This window comes from Mus caroli, unplaced genomic scaffold (genome assembly GCF_978045245.1).
Source record: "Mus caroli unplaced genomic scaffold, Mus_caroli_1 scaffold_18, whole genome shotgun sequence".
Lineage (NCBI taxonomy): Eukaryota > Metazoa > Chordata > Mammalia > Rodentia > Muridae > Mus > Mus caroli.
Window position 1 is genome coordinate 24626630 of NW_028227273.1, and position 21241 is coordinate 24647870.

Genomic DNA, 21241 nt, shown 5'->3' on the forward strand with positions numbered 1-21241 from the left:
AGCCCCTCTGTCCAGCCATGTCTCACAAATGAGTGCTTTTAATCCAAATTTAGTTTTTTTTTTTTTTTTTGGGGGGGGGGGAGGGGGAAGGTATGTTTCTTCCATGAGGGAAACATGTCATTTAAAATTCATATTAGGTAAATCTGAGTGCTTTTTCTCCAGTTAACTGATTCATGTCATCTTTATCCTCAGGACCAGAAAGAAATGTACCTTTCCGCCTTTGTGATAGAGGAAAGATGCAGTGGAGAACACCTTCTGCCTCTCGTGGTTTGCTAATCTAATGGCTCACTATGGGGTAGAACAGGGTTTTGTGAAGATGCTAACCATTCTCATTCTTGTCACATTGTGATATCTCTTAGTTCTCTACCATCTGGAGAATATTTGATTAGGAGGATTGCCGTGCTGTAGCAATACAATGTTCTGAAACCTCCTCTAGCATTCTAGGAGAACCTCACAGGCAGTTAATAATATGCCTTGAGGTCACTGAACACTTAAGACTGCTATCCTACTATGCACTGAAATTGTCTGACCTGGCTCCTATCCTACTGTGCACCCAAACTGTCTGACCTGGCTGCTGTCCTACTGTGCACACAAACTGTCTGACCTGGTTCCTATCCTACTGTGCACCCAAACTGTCTGACCTGGCTGCTATCCTACTGTGTACCCAAACTGTCTGACCTGACTGCTATCCTACTGTGCACCCAAACTGTCTGACCTGACTCTAAGGGAATGATGCAGCAGCAAACCTTATTTGTTTTGGATTGGCAATGCAGCCAACTTTTACATCCTAAGCTAATGCAGAGCTATAGTCTTAAATTATGTACCCTCCCATGCCCCTGACTATAGTCTTAAATTATGTATCCTCCCGTGCTCCTGACTGTGCATGTATATCATTTTCTCAAAGCAGCAAGTATAGAAGTCAAAATCAACCTCCTAAAATCTACCATAAAGGGTGGAAGCAACCAATTATGAGTATCAGTCAATAAACAATGATGTTTGTTGTCGGGTCCGCTGAAATCAGCTGCAGCCAATGACTTAATACTTTGTAAAATTCTGTTAAGTTTCCTATTCCTTCTACATGTGATGCTTTTTGTGTTGTTCAATTAAAGACAGGATGAGGTCCTTTGTAAGGGAGGACAGAGGGTATACACAGTTCATACAGGAGGCAGGCGTACACAGAAACAAAGAGAAAGAAACACACACACACACACGCACACATGCACACAAACACACACACACATTCACACAGAGAGCTCACAGAAACAGAAACAGACAGAGGACATAGGCAGAAGGACAGATTCATAAGGCAACCCTCAGGCAGGGACACATTAAGACTCATGAAACAGAGGACAAAAGATAGGGAATAAGAAGTAGTACAGAATTCAAGACTGGGCTCTCTGGGTCAGGCGACTTCCAGCGGAAGAGCTTTTCTTTCTCCCTTAACATGACAAGATGCATAACTGGTCACTTGGAGAGTTAACGTCTGACGCACAGAATTCCTGCCTCCTGCCAGCTCTAAGGACACCTTGTAGAGATGCATGATGTGGGCAGTCCTGGGTGCTTCTTCTGTCTGCAGTTATAGAGGCAAGGTTGTAAGACTCAGCAGGAATCTCACATCCCAAGTGTGGGGAGCCATTCCGGACTTCCAGGTAGTAAACAAGCCCATGTTTGGTGGATGGCCCGCCCTTAATCCCTGATTGGCTGAGCAAGCCTGCCTGGTGAGGTGATGTGACCTGTGGTAATTGGTGGGGGCGTGGTTGTGGCTGGAGTGGAGAAAAACACTTGTAACCAAAGAGGCTGGGGGATTTTAAGAAAGAAGCTGCCTGAGTAAACTGCTTTAAGAAGAACCTGGTGGTTGCGTCTTTCTTGCTGGTCAAGTGGGACGGGACACAGAAGATGACATTCTCACACAGAATAGTCTACGCATTCTGAGTGAACTTTTCTTGCAATTGAACTGTTTCTAACTCAGAAGTACCTTGAATATTGATTTTCCCCTCCAAAAGTGATCTTCAGATGAACACAGTCCTCATGAGGAAACAGAACTAAAGAACAAGGGTGGACAGCGACCTTTCTCTCATTCACACACTATGGCAGCTTTCCTGTCTCAACATCCCACGGTGAGCAAATGACAGGGCATCGGTTCGACTGTTGAGGGGGATTTAGAAGAAAAACATCTCCACTTCCTACAGAAGACCAATTGTTCTTTGTCTCTGCTGGGATTTAAAAATAAATTTGGAGGACAGGGAAGGCGGCTCCTTGTTGGAGCACTTGTCTAGCATAGGTAAAAACAGAAACACCACCGCCGCCAAAACCACTTAACACATTAAGGATCAGATAAGATATAAAGAAGTCAGTAATACGGGCAAATGCTGGAAATCCTAATTTGAATTAACCATGGCTTCAGGAGCAAATGTACAATGGCAGAAACATTTTTATGGAAAATATTTATTTTCTCCCATTGGGTCACAGAAATGTCTTGGAGAGATCTGCATTCCTCCCAAGAACATGGTTCTTTCAAGAAGAGCAATAGAAGAATTAAGCATCTATATCATTGATGCACTATACTCTTTTAGATTTGTCTTTCCTTCCATAATTCTAGATTGTATAGTTTTGGGCTGGTGAGTTTTATAATGTGCAATGGTAGTCATTTGGAAGGTTTGCAAAATCCGAATGCGCTGAATATCTTGGCTAATGGTAGTAATACGTTCCTTTTCATTCCCATAAATCATAATCAGCTTCAAGTCTGTGGTTTAACAAAATGATTTAGAATTTTCTAAATTCCTCCAAGTTCGATAGTATATGATATTTGCCAATACTCTTGGAAAGTTTTGAGCAAGGCTCAAATTCTGCACCTTTCAGTTTGTCTCTGGTTAAGACTGCCCTAGGGGATTGTAGTATGGGTTGTTGTGGAAGAGAGAGGCTTTTAGATGGAGCTCAGGCTCCCAGCAATTGAATATTGAATCACTCCCCAAAGCAAGCACAGCTGGGAAGGAACTGAGTGTTTGAAGTCCCCAGTCAGGTGGTGTTTACCTTCCCTTTGGCTGAAGAGGATGTACTATAAAAGTTAGACCAGAGAAGGAGAAGTGAATTTGGAGTGATTGGCTTTAAAGATGGATGGAGTCACTTCTGATGACTGGGGGGAACTCCCGAGGGACAGCTAGAAAGTAAATAAATTTCAGAATATAAAGTCACACAGAAGAGCCCTGGTGAGTGGGCACCCTATGTATGCTACACAGCCACACTTGCCTGGGTTCCTGGCCCACAGAGTTAGACATCACAGTCATGATGTGGTAGTTTGTGATACACTGTTATTGTGTGATAGAAAACGAATCTGAATTCTGGCTTTGCAGCAATGTAGACAAACTTAATATTTCCTTAAACAATGTATGTATTGAAAGACCGAAAATTTCCTCATTTTTTTGTGTTTCCTCAAATTTCCTCTTAGCTACATATCTACAGAATTTCAACACTACATATGATTGAGCATGAATGGTAGAACATAGGATTATTTTTCTCTTCTTAAAGAGATTCATTTATATTATTTGGAGTGATTTGGGACAAAAATGTAACACTTCATTCTCCTATGACTATGTTTATTTCTCTGTCCACCCCAAATCTAGCCTCCAAGTTTTCTCTTGACTCTGGAAGGAGAGGAAATGGTGGACCTTAGCACATGAGTTTCATTACTGTAGCAATATTTATACATACTTAATTTCTACTGGAAATATTTATTGTAAATATAACTTCTATAATTGGAGCAGGGACTACAATTGAATCTAATTAGTGAAGAACATTTGCATAGACAGCCTGCCTGAACTTTACGCAGCTACAGAAGACAGCAAACCTGAAATTAATCATCAAATGTCTGGCATTAAAACAGGAATTAGTCAGAACAGAAGCAGATGAGTCAGCTCAGTGACTGAGTCTATGGTTTCTGGGCAAATCTCTTTCTGGATTCCGATGAACACTAGCATGTATTTATATGAAAACTTCTGCAGCAACCTAGACACTGCATTTAGTATAGCAAGGGGAGGATGTTGGTGACCTGCTCTTCTCTGAAGAGGAAATAAAGAGAGAATGGATGTGGAGGAGAGGGGAGGAAGGAGGAATCTAGGAAGAGTGGATAGAGTGGTTGGTATGTATTGTATGGGAGAAGAATCTATTTCAATACAAATTTTTGAAAAAAAAAAGATGATGATGGATTTAGATGTGCCCATATCCTATTTTCCCCCTTCATCTCTGAGACAGACACACTTCACTGATGTCACTTTAGCATTCCCAGCTTCATGGAATCAGGCAAAGCAGTGACATCCACCAAGCTTTCACGACCCACTGGTCCGTTTTTATAACATTCACACAAATGCTTTGTTTTTCTTTCCAAGGATGATGGAGAAACAGCACTGGCCAAACGGCACAAAATGGAGAGAGGAGAGAAGGAAGGGGTAGAGGGAGTGCTGATTGGATGCCTGGTGCTGGGATGCTTCCTAAGTTGGGAAATTGGATAAAATATACGAATACTCCTAGCAATAGGTAGTCAAGTGGGTAAATATCACCACTGTGTCCTTAAAACACAAAGTCAGTACTAAATACAAATTGGCCATGTAGAACAGTCCTTCCACTCAGTTGAGATATTGAAACTAGAAAACAAAAGGTTAGTATCTAAGACATTTAGTGGGCATGTTGGCCAAAGGGAGAGAATGATGGAGAAGTATAAGAAATGAAATCTATCTATCCATCTATCTATCTACAGAAGACAATGGGAAAGCACAAAGAGCAAATAATGCGTAAGCTTGTATTACTTAGCTTCCTATTACTGCAATAACATGCTACTCACAGTTTTGGAGATTGCTATCTATGACTGATAGTCCCAATTGTTTTGGCTATGAAGAGCCAACATTGATGGTGGCAGTATACAATAGAACACAAGTGTTCACCTAACAGTCAGAAAGCAAGAGGGGGTGGGGAGGCTCTTATGTTCCACCATCTCCACTGAGGACACAGTCCAATGACTTTATGACTTCCCAGTTGGTCCTGTTCCTTAGTTTTCACATCCTTTCAACAGACCCACACTAAGTCTAAGCTTTCAGTACATGGACCTTTTGGTGGTGTCACTCAAGGTTCAATCTGACACACAATGTTCATGAAAGCACTGATTTTCATTTTTGAAGGGGCCGATGACTTCACTTAATGCTAGTTTGGGAGATATTCATAGTGGCTATCATTCAAGAGTAAATCGTTTCCTTCTGAACTACATCCGTGGCCTCTAGTTAAAAGGAATGGCTCACTTTCAACTTTAAAAGAACAAGAAGCACCCCCCTCCATACCATACAGCAAGCACTCCAATGCAAGTAGTCACTGAACATCAGCAAGCACACTTTCAGTAAATACAAACTCTCAGGCTGATCGTCAGAGAATTCTGCCCCGCCCATATACTTTCTTTCTTTTTTTTTTTAAGATTTATTTTATTTATTATATGTAAGTACTGTACTCAGATATTCCAGAAGCAGGCATCAGGTTTCGTTATGGATGGTTGTGAGCCACCATGTGGTTGCTGGGATTTGAACTCGGGACCTTCAGAAGAGCAGTCGGCGCTCTTAACCACTGAGCCACATATACTTTCTAAGCACATACACTTGTTGAGTTCTGTTGATCAGATTTGGGAACCAATGACTGCCAACTGTCTCCTCTCCCTTCCAAGGAAATAACATATAGCAATAGAAAGCAGACACATTTACAGGTGTGAGTAATCCATTTAAAAAGTTTCATTAGCTCAGCGGTTCATCACTTGCCTTGCCTGTTCAAGATGTGGGTTTGATCTCTAGCAGCAGGAATAACAACAGCAAAATGGTTTCACATGTGTACCAAGGGAACTGGACCAAAACTCGTAACCGCTTGGTACCCAGCAACCGTAAGTCACCTCTGGTTTCTAATATGAACACTGACTTACATCTGAACTTCTGGGAAGTAGAGATCTGATGGTAGCAAATCACATTATAAAAATACATTTTTTTGGCATCAAAACTATCATGTTTATTGTACTCCCATTTAGTGGCATGATAAATGTGTTAATGACAACTGTCTGTGGTGGCTTACGGCGTCCCATAGAACACTTTACCACCTTTTGGCTGTCTTTCTTTAAAAGATTAGTCTAGTGTATTCCTTCTGACGTTTTAAAGCTTTAAAACAAGCACCATGTTAAACAGTAACTAAGAATAGTAGTGACCTCACAGGAGCTGAATGTACATTACAGCCCTAGAATCAGGAGATTCTAGAAGGAAAAAAGGCTTTTGCAGCTTGCACGTTGCCATCTAGTGTCTGTCTACCTGATATACAGAGGGCCAACCAAACATAATTGCTCAAAAGCTGATTATGTTCAAATTGTGACAGAGAGATCATAGTTTTGTTTTTGTAAATATTAACACTTGGTTTGTCTTAACATTGTTCAGATATGTGTGGAGCTAAAGACTGCATATGATATATTGGACAAATTTCAATAGCAGTATTGCCAAGTTTAGCCAGAACCATCTGAAGTGAGTGTGAAAATAGACAATTTAACAGACCTGCCCTTCCTAGGTTAAAAATAATACCATCTCACTTAGCATGCAGTAAAGGATAGCTGATCTTTTGTGATACAAAAATAAAAATTTAAAACATGCTTGGGGCTCAGAGTCTCATCAGAAATCATAAACACTGGTAAATAATCATATGATACTTGAATATAAATCTGGCAAACAGCCTGAGATTGAAGCTAAGGACAGACAGTTTTTATCCTGTCCTAAAATGCCTTCTTAGTACAGTGTGCTAAGCGCTCTCAATTAAATTGCCCTTGAAAAGAAAATAAGCAAGTGATCACATTATTTTACATCTGAACAAGTCAGGGAATCAAAGGTGAGCTGTCACAGACTATCTTGCCTCATGGCAAAAGGAGGTACATCCTTGCAAAGTATTTTCAAGTGAAGCTATTTTACTGTTGTCCGTGGCTCTGGGGATCAAGCTCAGGATCTTAGGTGTGCCATGCAAGTGCTGGACCACTGAACACAGAAAGCGTTTGTAATGTCCTGAGAGAATGACAGTTATGAACATCCATGGAGTATGCAATGGAGGCTTTGGATACTTAGTTTAGAAGCTCAAGGCTTCTGCTTGAGCTCTATGACAGAGAAGACCATCACACTCAAGAGACAGAAGCAGGCTGCAGTGTGAACTCTATGACATCAATGACAATGGCCTTTATGGTTTTGCTTCCAGGCACCTGGTCTCAAACCAAGAAGATTTCTCTAAATTACATTTTACAGCCTACATTGAGAACTCATTTTGTTTGTCTACTTTCAGGAGAAAACAAAAACCAAATCTTCCTTACACCTCCTTTGAGACAACACCTAAAGGGCATTCCCATTGCTTATGTAAATGCTTTAAGTATCCTCCCCCAGGGGCATACCTGTCTTTGTGAGTAGTCTTGTCTCCAGCCACCCCTTTCAGAGAATGAAACCGACTGTTGTAGCATTGTAACAAATGCGTAACAGCCTAGAAGCCTGCCCATGCTCAAGAACGGAGTAAAATGGTTGTCAGTTATCAAAGCATTCATAGCTGCAAAGGAATCACATAACTATGCCTGGAGACTTGAATTACAAGCGCAAAGCGTGCTGCCTGATGCTGTGTCTTCATAACTAAATTCTGTGCAGAACATCTAAGAGCAGTAACAATGTACATGAGAACATTTCTGCCCTGTGTATGAAACAAAGAGTATTTAGTCATGAAGCAGAATGCAGATGATTTATGTACTGAGAAAAAGTGAGAAACTAAGTTCCCAAGTGACTCAGGTGCCAGCAACTGGTGACTATCAATGTTGTCATTTCTTCCAATATTACCTGAAGATATATGTCTTAGTTAGGGTTTTACTGCTGTGAACAGATACCATGACCAACGCAACTCTTAAAGAACAACATTGAAATAGGACTGGTTTACAGGTTCAGAGGTTCAGTTCATTCTCATCAAGGCAGAAGCTTGGCAATGTCCAGGCAGGAGGAGCAGAGAGTTTTATATCTTCACCTGAAAGCCTCTAGGAGAAGACTGGCTTCCAGGCACCTAGGATGAGGGTCTTAGAGCCCATGCTCACCACAGCACTTTCCTCCAACAAGGCCATGCCACCTAATAGTGCCACTCCCTGGACCAAGCATATTTAAACCACCACACTATACAATGCCTGAGGTGAAACCTTTGGCTAGGTGTGCATACCCAGGCTGACACAGTGTACACATCTGCTTCAGGACTATGAAATGGTGCTTCTGTGACATCATTGAAGTTTGTAAGGCACAGAGGCTTCCATTTAGCTCAGTGCAGCAGCACATGCTTACACTTCCTTAACCTGGGAGGTTGTTCTAGGCTGGCAAGTTCAAGGCTAGCCTGAGTCACATAGAGAATACTTGGTTTAAAACAGAAACCAAAGCAACCCCAAATAATCAAAACCAAACAACAACAAAAAACAAGGGCTGGGGATGTAGCTCCGTGATAAGAATTTGCCTTTAGCATACAGGAGGTCCTGGGTTCAACCCCTAGCATGGAATGAACAAAAATCAAGCAGCCTTTTGCTTAAGCCAGGAGACTGCTCATGTCAGTGTTCGATATACATCTGAATACATTCAGAAAACTAATAAAATGTACAAGTGTGAACTACATCAGCCACAGAGATTGTAAAAGTTCTTTATTTGCCCACTTTCAAGAAATGTACTGATTCTGGGAGAAATATAACCACTCAGATCTATGATGAAGAATCAAAACTCCAATCTAAGCCATCAGGACCCATTCTTGACATTTCAAAACGATGAAATTCAAATTTTGACTTTTATACTTTTTTTTTTTATACCATATTGACTCTGAGTGACTCGGAGCTTCTCACAGTATGATGAAACATGGAACATGCAGTTTGTCAGATCTTTTTTTGGTCAGAAGTGGGATCTATCCTGATGGGCCTGTCTGTCTAACCTGCCCACTCATGAAGCCAGACTTTAGACAGATTTGAGATTTCTTTCCTCCATTTCTTTGACAGTTGTATAAATCTTAGAATATATATATGGAACAGAAGAAGATAAGAACTAGTCATGATTACTTGTGGCTTCTACTGGTCAGTCCTGCGCCATCCAGCAGAGGGCATGAAAACAATTTGTCTACAAGTGTCAGCAGATACTGGAAGGTTGATGATCATCATCAGTAAGAAGAGATCGCATCTTCTGCTATTTCAAATGAATTTTTTTTTTTTAGTCTAAAAGGTAATCCTAACCCGGGGCTAACAGCCTTCTTCCTTCTACTCCCATTCAGTCTATCTCTACTGGTTAGCATACCTGAAATCTCTCTCTTTTTTTTTTTTTTTTAACTTCCCTGCCAGTTCAGCCTTCTCCTGCATCCTCATTCTCAAAACTATGTTGCAAATCTGGATTCCCAGATTTTAATTCATTAATAGAGGACCATGTCTCTATCTCCTTAGGATATTCTAATTCTGCTGTGCTCATAAGTCCCTTTTCTGGGATATGGGGCATCTACTTTAGTTCTCTCTGTGAATGTATCTTTTACTCTTAAATGTTCACATCTTTAGCACTCCACTCGGTAAGACTCCTTAGATGTGGAATGCCTTCTGGGATAGCCTATTAAAGTACATACCCTGAATATAGTTCAAGTTCTCCTCTGACAGTCATGGACCAGGACTAGGGTTTTAACAATTTTCTAGACTGTAGTCACAACTATCCATTGTATTGTTGTTGTTGTTTTTTTCTCTCTCTCACTGATATGATCAAAATACCTTACAGAAACAACTTAAGGAAGAAACGTTTTTGTTTGGGTCACAGATGTGGGGTCCAGTCCATCATGATGGAGAAGCCATGGTGCCGAATGCACAGGCAGCTGGCCACACTGAACTGAGATTTGGGAGGCAGAGAGACGAATGCTTGCAACGAGCTTGTTTTTACCTTTTTATTCAATTCAGGAACCCAGTCCATGGGATGAATACTCTATTCACACTTATAATGAGTCTTCCCACTTCAACTGAAGTGAAATGGAAACTCTTTCAGATGTGTTCAGAAATTTATCTCCAAGGTTATTCTAGATCCTGTTGACTGACAATATAAACTATGATAAAGGGATCCTTCTCATCTGCCTGTCTACCTGTACATCCATCCATCCATCCATCCACCTACCTATCCATCTATCCATTCTTCTGCCCATCCATCCATCCATCCATCCATCCATCCATCCATCCACCCACCCACCCATGCATCCTTCCCTCATTCCATCCATCCATCTGTCCATCCGTCCATCTGTCCATCTATCTATCATCATCCATCTGCATATCCATCTGTCCATCTGTCTGTCTGTTCATCCCTCCATTCTTCCCTCCCTCTGTCCATCTACCATTTCCATTCATTTACTCTTTATTCACTTTTAATTTAGTACTAGATACATGTTTCATAAGATAGGTTCTAATCTATATTCTAGAAAAAGAGAGAGATAGATAATAGGCAAGTTTTCCTGCACATCTTTGTGAGAAGATGGTCCTATGTAGTTCTGTTAGATTGTATCTTCACCTATGTCTTTACCTTCTGTGGAGTCTAAAAAGCTAATATTCCCAATTTTTTATGAGCTCCATGGAAAAATACTGTCATGTAAGGTTTATTAATATTATAAGAATATCTACACAATAACTTTTTAGGATTATATATAAATCCTGTTATTCATAGATGCTATTTTATATTCAGAAAGTAGCTGTATGGTACACGCAGGGTAGCTCTTATTTTCATTTTATGGATCAGAAATCAAGATTCATGCAGTTAGAGTAGGTTTGGTTATTGAAAGGAAAAAGAAGCCTTATTATTGATACCAGGAGATTCTGTGCACTTTATAAGTACCCGAGGGAATTGTACGGAGCTTCCGAGAGTCTTAGAAATGTAACTTCTTGTTATTGTCTGTTTTTGAAAAAAAGAAATGAGTTGTGCTTATCGGATATCCTGGCATGTCACCTACTCCAAAGAATGGCAAAAGATAAGCACAGGACTCTAAAGTGCTGGTTTATCATCCTTTAAGCACTTACTACCTTAATATATTAACCTAAGAGGGGAGGGAGGGAAGGAAACCACTTAATTTTCTTTGAAAGATGGGAGATCATCCGTACACCCTGACAAAACAGTAGGGAGCTCTCAGAACATTTTCCAAAGAACACCTATTGGCTGTGATGCATGACTGGAGTTCCACCATGGCGTTGCCCTCGCTCACACTACTGTGAGATAGCCCATCCTTCTGTCATCTTTTGTCTTAGGCTCATCAGAATTTGTTCTCGTGCACCATCTGTTCCTTTGCTTTTTGTTTTGGCTAAGTCTATTGTTTTCATTTTCATTTCTTCAGATAAGCTTCATTTTTTAAGTCCACCTGGTAGAATAAATATTTAGGTGTCAAACCCCTAGTAACAATTTGCTGCTTTTTTCTATGTTTTCCATTTACCTTACCTCTTTAATGATCTTTTTAAAGTCTGGCATTTAACATCACAAAGTTAAAATGTAAATATGGGATTTTTGCATTTTTATGTGAATTCCATATTTCAAAGTAACTTTAGAGTGTCTTAACTATGTTAAAGCAAGGGCATTGTATGTACTTAATAATTAACTTTGTGGCTTTTTATTTGTGGGGTCTGTGTGTATCTGTATGTGTGTGTTTATGCACATATGCGTATGTGTGTGTACATATGCGTATGTGTGTGTACAGTGTGGCTCAGTAGTCAAGTGCTATGTCAAATCCATTACAACATTACTACTTTAATTCCATTTTAATTATATTTACTCAAGGAAAATGAACATATATTTGAGGCTTGGCTTTGAATGAATAAGAAAATATCTCACTATTTATGTTGAAGTGGATGAAACTTTATGACTTCACCAAGCTTTTAGTATTTATTCCCAGGTATTGATTTATGGGTATTGGGAACAGGACATTGATTGCAATTGTTGTTGGGAAATTACCTAGCGCTTGTTAAATAAGTCCCCAAATCCCAGGGACTCAGAATAGTCACAAGCTGTGACCAGGGAAGCTGGTGAGGAGCAATGGTTTCTGGGTCATGGTAGAGCACTGGCTGATAGGTTTTATCAGAATGAGTTTTCCCAGGTCTCTGAAGCCCCATAGGAGGAACATCAGGAGAAGAGAGCCTGTCTGCACACTGGCCACTCATGTTTCTTCTCAGCAAAGGCCAGATGCTTTGAGTCATATGTTCCTGGACCAACAGAATAATCCATTAGCTAAATTCTGTGGCTGTATTTATTTTAAGCGTACCGGGAGTATAATTTTACTCTGTGTTCTGGGGGAAAACTGGTAAGATTTGGTGACTGTCACTGAGGTGTCTACAGAGTGATAAGAATATGCTTGTCCTACTCAAGAGAGTGCCACTTAATGCCACCAGGCATGCTGGTTAAATGGCTCACTGTAAAAATACAAGGATTAATTACACTGTCATAAGCAAGAACGTTGTGTTAACAAGAGCCTGCTGACAGGACCCTGATATAGCTGTCCCCTGAGGGCCTGCTGACAGGACCCTGATATAGCTGTCCCCTGAGGGCCTCTGCCAGTGCCTGGCAAATACAGAAGTGGATGCTCACAATCATCCATTGGACAGAGCACAAGTTTCCCAATGAAGGAGCTAGAGAAAGTACCCAAGGAGCTGAAGGGGTCTGAAGCCCTGTAGGAAGAACATCAATATGAACTAACCAGCACCCCCAGAGCTCTTTGGAACTAAACCACCAATCAAAGAAAACACATGGTGGAACTTGTGGCTTTAGCTGCATATGTAGCAGAGGATGGCCTAGTTGGTCATCAATGGGAGGAGAGGTCCTTGGTCCTGTGGAGGTTCTATGCCCCAGTATAGGGGAATGCCAGGACCAGGAATGGGAGTAGGTGGGTTGGGGAGCAGGGGGAGGGGGAAGGGGATAGGGGATTTTCAGAGAGGAAACTAGGAAAGGGGATAACATTTGAAATGTAAATAAAGAAAATATCTAATAAAAAACAACAACAACAAAAAGCTGGGCGTAGTAGCACATGCCTTTAATCCCAGCACTCGGGAGGCAGAGGCAGGCGGATTTCTGAGTTTGAGGCCAGCCTGGTCTACAAAGTGAGTTCCAGGACAGCCAGAGCTATACAGAGAAACCTAAAGATGACCGTCTTCTAAAGATGGCCCTTCAATTTACTAAATGAGTTTGTCTTTGTACTTCTCATATGCTTAGTCACTGGTTGAAAACATCATACGGTGAACACATAAGGACACAAATTTGGGGGTAGGTCCTACAATCATGGATTGACCAACAGGTGGGTACCCAGACAGCTACTTTCCTGTCAGCAGAAGATACAAGTGATCATTTATGTACGTATATGAGTATAGTGTGTGTGTATGTTTGATTATATATATTTCCTTGTTAACATTCAGCACAAATCAACTAAAATAATAGGAAGTGAGTTTAGACCATATGAATAGTTGTGGTATTCAAACAGAAATCTCTTAGGTAGTAGACATAGACTATAGGAACAGAATTCTATCGAGAAGGAGTTAAAGGGCTGTGGGATGGGGAAGCAGTCAGCATGGACTACAGAGTAAGGTCACCACAACAGTGTGGCACGCACTCTCCTCTGCCAGCGTGCAACACTGACATCTACTGAGGGATTGTGGTTTTCCTCTGCTTTTCAGGAAGAACTCAATATGTTCAGGAAGAAAAAAATGGGAATATTTTTAAAAATACATTTTTCAAATCCTGTCTCTCCTTACATTGTCTCACCCATCTGGAAGATCCACCTGGGTTCTCAGAATCCAGTATGAGCATCTCGACATTTCGTAGCACTCTATCTGATATTTTATGAAAGCTTTCTGTTACCATACAACCTCACACATGGGCTCTGCCTCATGTTTTTTTTTTCCTAATTGATATTTTCCATTAAAAAAAATACTATCATAGACTATCCACATATGTGCTATTTCCACAGCAGCTTACACATCTCCATATTCTTTTCTCCTTTATGTTTATTATCGGGCACACTGTGTATATAAATATTCTTTTTTTAAATGGAATCACTGCTCTCTTAGTGTGACACAGGCTGCAGAAGTGCAGCATTAGTACCTGTGGAGTTATTCTGATTTCTCAGTAGAAGCTTACTAAATATGAACACACTAAGCATATTTTTGTGTTTTGTCATGCATTTTAAATTATATATATATATATATATATACACATATATATATTATGGTAAATATTTATGCATAGTACAGGTCTGATGCATACTATACAAGTGCTGAATCTTTTTCTAATTATGTAAATTATTTATTTGAGCAAAGAGATAGCATGTGAGTTTCTACCCAGATAGCAGCCAAGAGAAAAGGTCCCAAATGCTGCATCTTTATGTATGTGTACATGTATGCTTTTACATATTTATTTCATTTTCTGTATGTGTATGTGGGGCTAGCATGTATGGGTGTATGGGCATATATGCACCTGAGTGCAGTGTCAGTGGAGGTCAGATGCACCAGATATCCCTGCCATGACCCAAACATCAGGGGTGCTAGGACCGAACTTGGGTCCTCTGCAAGTACAGTCCCATGCTCTTAACTGCTCAGCTATTTCTACACACCCTGTTTATGTTTATAAACGAGGATTTTACTCTTCTGATTTTTCCACCCCAGATTTAAAATAGTATCAATAACATGAGATGATCTAGATTCTCGATTTGGAAATATTGATGATGTTCAATTACATATCTTAATGAATATGATAATACTCTTTACAGTTCCAATTACCATTTCCCAGTGACTATGTAACAGCAGCATAAATAAAAAGAACTGTTCTTTTTTTTGCCTGTAGGGAAGGTGCTAAACCAGTTGGTCCTTGCTCTATAGCGCCATCTGCTGTGCAAAGACAAAAATCAGTGAACAGATTTCCAGAGAGCTAACAAGAACCCTAGAAGCTATCTGATCCATTTACAGTTAGTTGTACATTCAAGAAAGCAAAGAAAAGAGGAAGTGAGTTCCTTGCCAGCTTGTCACATGGCTGACACACAGAGCGCAGAACGGAACACAGAGAGCTATTGGGGTAAGAAGTCTGGAGTCAGCTCCGACTTATATTTTCTCTGAATCATGCCTTTTGAGAGTTGATGATATTTACCCTGTATGATTATGGTGAGACAATCTCCATCACCTCTCAAACTGCAGGCCTGACTGAGCCTTGGGATAGAAGGCGAGCCTTTCCACAGTAAAGCCATTTTAATCTTGAAATTGTTAGTGATAAGTGGCGTGTTAAAGTACTTGGTTCATACTAATTACCTAAAAAGTGCACACGGGACACATGGAAGACCATTAAGGGGGGAATTGAGGGATCCTACATATCTATTTCAGTTATTCTGAAAACTGTGTACTGTGGATAGGCGAACCTGTTTTGTAAAGTGCTGGGTCACATTGACAGACAACTTATCTCTTTATTTGCTCTTTGAGGGTTCCTAATTGGTGACGGTGCCCGTGAGCTTCCTACAAATCATAATTCATAAGTCTAATACTTCAGAATGTTTACATCTATTGCTTCTGATTCAACTCAGTTTTCAAACACAAGCCTAATTCTGTTTTTTAAACCTTGATTTCTTTTGCAGCTAAATACTAGATTTTTTTTCCTTTCTGTAACTCACGTGTTCATAACAAATGAATCCCTGAAAGGAGAGTGTCCATCTTGGAGAATCCGGTGCAGAGAAATCACCTGGAAACTACTCAAAAAGGCGACTGCTTTGTGTGACAACACTTACAAATATGATGGCTGTGAAAGGCTTTCTCCTTTATCCGAAGCTTAGAGAGAATCAGAGAAACAGTAAGAAGCGCAGCTCTGACTCACAGCCAGGGACAACCAGTGTAGGTTTTAAGCCCCCCCCCCCCAACAGCAGCAAGGGGACGCAGAAAAGAAAGAAGTACAGTGGGTGGAGCTTGAGAGTAGCTGCAGACATCACAGTGTGACATGTCACACCTGATGCCACTTCTTAAGAGAAGAGTGACACTATTCTGCAGAACTTTTGTGGCTTCCTCATAGAATCTAAATTAAAGCTGATGCCATCGGCTGAAATCCCTAGCTGATGCCTCTCGTCTACAGGACAGGGGCGAGAGTGTTGTTAGGATAAAGGCAAATGGTGGGCAATGGCTACACAGTGGGACCCTAACTCATAAAATGAAAAAAAGGGGAGATGAGTCATCAAGAAGGAGCCTCACCCTGTACCTCGGAGGCTGTGGTCCTTCATATCTTCAACTTACTTACCTACAGTAAGGTAGGTCTTTCGAGAGAGGACCTCACTATAAAGCCGGGGGTGGTCTGAAGCTCACTATGAAGACCAGGCTGGCCTTAAACTCAGAAATATCCACCTGCTACTGTCTCCCAAGTGCTGGGATAAAAGGAGTGTTCTGCTACTCATAGCAAACGTGATTTAAAAAACTCTGCAATAAGCGATAGTGAGCAAATAATTAATTGTCCAAATCCAGGTATTTGGAGTTTTTTTTTTTTTGCTGTTATGCACAACTTTTATAACCTTAAATACAAATATCTGACATGTTTTATTATGATGTTTTTGAGTTATGGATTAAATAAACACACACACACACACACACACACACCACACACACACACACACCACAGACACACAGACACACATACACACACACACACACACACACACACACACATACACTCCCAACTACCTAACTGAAGTACTTATTGTAAAGAAAAAAAAAAAGAAATCACTGAACAACCCTTGGCGTTTATTTGAATTTTTTCAGAAAATATTCACCCAGTTAGCATCTCATAAGGAGTCAACACCATTAACATCAAAATGGTATGCCTTATAATTATTTAAATATCCCATGGCCAATTTTCAACTTCAAATGTCTCACAATTGCCTGTAACAATTTTAAGAACAGCTAGTCAAATGTCAGTTCTGTATAGCGTCAACTCTTGGAGAGCCCAAGAAATGAATGTCACTCAGTCTGTGTGATATCAGGAAAATTATGCTGCTGTCACCGTATCTGAGAGCCTGTTGGCCCCTGGAAATGTCCGACTCTCCTCTTTCACTTACTCTTCCAGAGTGTACAATAATGGTGCTGCATTGAAATCCCTGTGCAACTAGTTTGCCTTGACACTGTAATTGGCCACAAAGGATGGCTCTGGCTGTTGAACTACTTTAAAGGAGGAGAAGAGGACGAGGCAACCGCAGCCTCGTTCATTGAGAACTGTCATTATGATTTTTCTCACACACTCCCTGTTACAGGGAGAATTTCAGTCCATCAATTCCAAATTCCCACTCTTGTGGTACCTACCACAGACCCTATAGTTCCCCTACACCGCAGAACAGTTTCTGTTGACTGAACTTCACTTCCTCTACTAAAAAGTATTCCTTTTTACAGAGTATAAGGGATGTGTTCACATAGATGTACTGCAGTTTTAACTACCTCCTGGTTCCTGAAGCTACCTTGTCGAGACTAAGGTGATGTGCCTTGCCTATCTGTACATACCGGTACAGTGGATACTGAAGACCAAATGTTGACAGACTGGTTGGCTGAACCTTTATTGTGCAGCGAAGACTCAAGCTTTGGCTTGGTTATGGCTGTATCAAGGAGCCTCACTGTTTGGTGGCACTGAACCTTGGCCATGACTTTATTGAGATATTGCCTTTGGGAGTAGTGATGTGTTCTTTTCCACGTATCTTTTCCTGATCATATTCTGGCTTAGTCATATGATAAATCACAGTCATTTTTATTTTCTCCACCACCATTATTTTATTTAAATTATTTTTATAGCTGTCTCTACTGCTTAGAATTAAAGGTAAAAAATTAACTTGTTTAACTCAACAGTCTTAGGAGAGAGGTGTTTTGATTTGATAGGTGAAGAGGCCAGACTCAGGAAATTCAATTTATGGACAGTCACAGAGTTGGGGTGCTGCCATCCAAATGTGGGTCCTGGAGTAAGGGTGTTTCTGTCCAAAATCTTTATCCCCAAGTTAAGAGTGGTCCCAGATCCTTGTAACTGTGATTCCCTTTCCTGAAAAAGAGCACATGTCGATAGACAGATATACATCAAAGAACCAGATGGGCCGAGGAAGAGGTCAGATGAACCTGGTGGCAAATATCTGCAATCCTAGGCTCTGCTCCTCCTATCTAGGTTGCAATCTACTGACGCATTATTAGAAGGCTTTGTTATCTATGACCAAATTTAAATAATGAATGAAGGACAATGTTTGGAAAATCCCTATTTCTGACATAAAACAGATTTAAGGTAAAAATAAAAACCAACAACAAAGAAAACTCACAATATCTTCATATCAAGGACACTGATGTTTCTGTGAGAGGAAAACAGAGTTCCTATATTAGGGCTGGAGAGATGGCTCAGCAGGTAAGAGTGCTTCTAGGAAAATCTCAGGACTTGAGTCCTCTTTGTGGGATTCATGTGTAAAGTCAGATGCAGTGGTGTCCATCTGTCTACTGGCCAGTTACCCTACACACACACACATACATGCACATACAAGCAAATAATAATAAACTGATTTTAGAAATGGGTGTCTACTTGGGTTAGAAGAGAAGTTGAGTGTGCAAACAGCCTGTTCTAACCAGGACACAAAACTTTCCCAACAAGAAGGGACTATTTTTGAGTCTCCAACTTCACACTTTCACATCAGGAAAGTTATCTGCGGTGTTGCTCTCTGCAGATAATGGAGGGACTGGGGAGAGGGAAGCACATCTAAAAATCCCCACTGGAATGTTTCAGTGTGGAATTAATTAAACCTGACCTCCATTGAGAAACAGAATACCTAAACAAAGAGGGTCTTTATTTTAATTCTTTTGGTTTTGTCTGACAGTGTCTTTGGCTGTCCTGATACTCATCATATAGAGCAGGCTGGCCCCAAACTCACAGAGCTCTATCTGCCTGTGTCTGTCTCCCAAAGGCTGGGATAAAGGTGTCAGCCACCTCGCAGGACTCGAAGAGGTTTTTTACAGAGTGAACTAAGGTAGATACAAATTCTAGTAATGTCGTGCTACTAAAGAAAGATTTTTTTTCACCATGAGCTGGCTAGTAGAAAATAGGAAAAAAACTGTCTTGGCTTCTGACTCTGTTAGTCTGAGACCTGTAGACACCAGCAGTCACTTCCTTTTGGAAATCTTTAGAGAACGGGGCCAACAAAACTCTGGTCATTCATAGCACAGATTTTCTTAGCTTACAAATTAAATTCCGCAGTCAACAATCCCAAGAGAGACTCTTGGAGTTCAGACCAAGGTCAGGGGAGGGAATCAAGGTTAGAGCTCCCAAGAAACACACATAGGAAAGGACAAGGCACAGGGCGGCACTTGTCCTGAGCTACTGTGGACACATAATCTAACTAAGAGGAATGGGTAAATTTGAAGAAAGCAAGCAGAATATATCTTTACCCATAACTGCTGGAGGTCGAGTATAGAGTATGAATGAGGTTGATGGCAGAGTATTTAATGTAAAACAAACCCTTATTATATACTATGTATATTATATGTTATAATATATAAGAAACTGGGAGCTGGTAATGTGGATGGAATTCCAGAGGCATGCACACACATGCCCATACTCATCTCTGGGCACCAATCACATTTTTCCTAGATTAATGGATAGGTACAATATTTTAAGGTTCTCTGCACCTCTGATATTTTATGCAGGCATGCGGTCAAGGCTCCTTAGAGCAGCAAGGTTTCCTGACTCCCATTTTGATAGAAATGGCTGTCTGTACTATGGAGAAGGAAGAGCCAATCTGTTATCTCAGAAATAAGCCTGCTACTGGTTCTCAGAATTATCAGGCCTCTAAAATTTCAGCATGACCTTCAGGGAGTTATTTTAATGTTGGTCTTGATCCTGGGAGCCAAGAAAATTGTCAAAGGAGGAAAATGATTGGTTGTATGGTGGAGACACTGGGTAACTCCTGACATTATACTAAATCTGGAGGAATTTCCGAAATTGCTTTATTTAAAGTGCTGCATGACAACTAGTCTACAGCCATCAAGATCAACCAGTGTCCTTGTTGTGAACTCGGACAGTTTTCTGAAAACGTCAGGTGAGAGCTGTCTGTACTATATTTGTTTTACTGTCGTGTCCTATAGCTAATTATACACGCATGTCTGTGCTGGGCACAAAGTCATTTTCAATCTGCACACAGTCAGTCCTCAGAAAGTGCTCCCTGTATGTCTAGATGGGTTTGTTCCTGACATGTGTGACACAAATCTTAAGATGAAAACTCCCAGTCACCCCTAAAGAAACTTGGTCTTCTTTCTGAGAATGCTTCTCCGAGTTTCCCCATTAATCTCACGGTGTGAAGGTCACAGTCCGCATCATTAGTTCTCGTGACAACAAAATGACGGGAACCTTTTCACTTGAGGATGACCGAAATTTACCAATGGGAATTCTCCTCTGGTTGACTTTATAAGGCCAGCACTTGACATCAGACAGCCTTCTCAGTGCCATTATATTAAAATAATAATAACATGATGGCAGTAGTTTCTCCAGACAGGATTTTGTTGTTGTTCTACAACTATATGGTATTTGTGAGCAATAGCAGAAAATCTCTAAACATTTTAATAACGATTGCTAGTTCCAGTCTTCTGGCACAGGGCGGGGCTTATCCTCCTTTTCTGTACACAAGGAGATAGCTAGGAAGCAAGTGAAAATATTTCCTTTTCCTTCTTATAAAACACACCAAAATGGAACAACTCTCAACTAGCCTTAATAGGAAATGCATGATATCGTCAGTACCTAATGATCTGAAGGCTCCCTTTCTCATGGCAACACTTATGGAAGGAAAAAGAGGGTGAGCCCCTGTTTAGTTTAAGTACATGGTTCTTGATATATAGAGGAAGGCACAGTAAAGACCTTAGTAAACAAACTGAAGATGTGGTCTCTTCTGCTGGATAAAAACAAGCATGGATGCTATTTAACCCTCCGGAATATAAGTATTAGAAACGAAAGGATGTGAGGCCACTTCACTACTTCTTTTCTGAGACTGTCAAGCCAGGCACACTAATGTTAGTTAGAACTATGTATGGTCCAGCTGTTTTTAATGTGACTTGAGTTGATACTGCTTTATGGGACACTTGTCGATTCAAGAAAGTTCTTATTTTAATCAGACTCTCGTTCTTAGTCTCACAATGGAGGTTTTTGTTAGTTTTGAAACCTACCACAGCTCTTGGCTTTACTTT

General features: G+C 40.6%; 1 protein-coding gene across 6 annotated transcripts in view; it reads right to left on the reverse strand.

Moving 5' to 3' along the window:
- Positions 1 to 21241, reverse strand: part of Dlgap1 (DLG associated protein 1) — an 874571-nt gene that overhangs the window by 467260 nt on the left and 386070 nt on the right. The window lies entirely within an intron of this gene.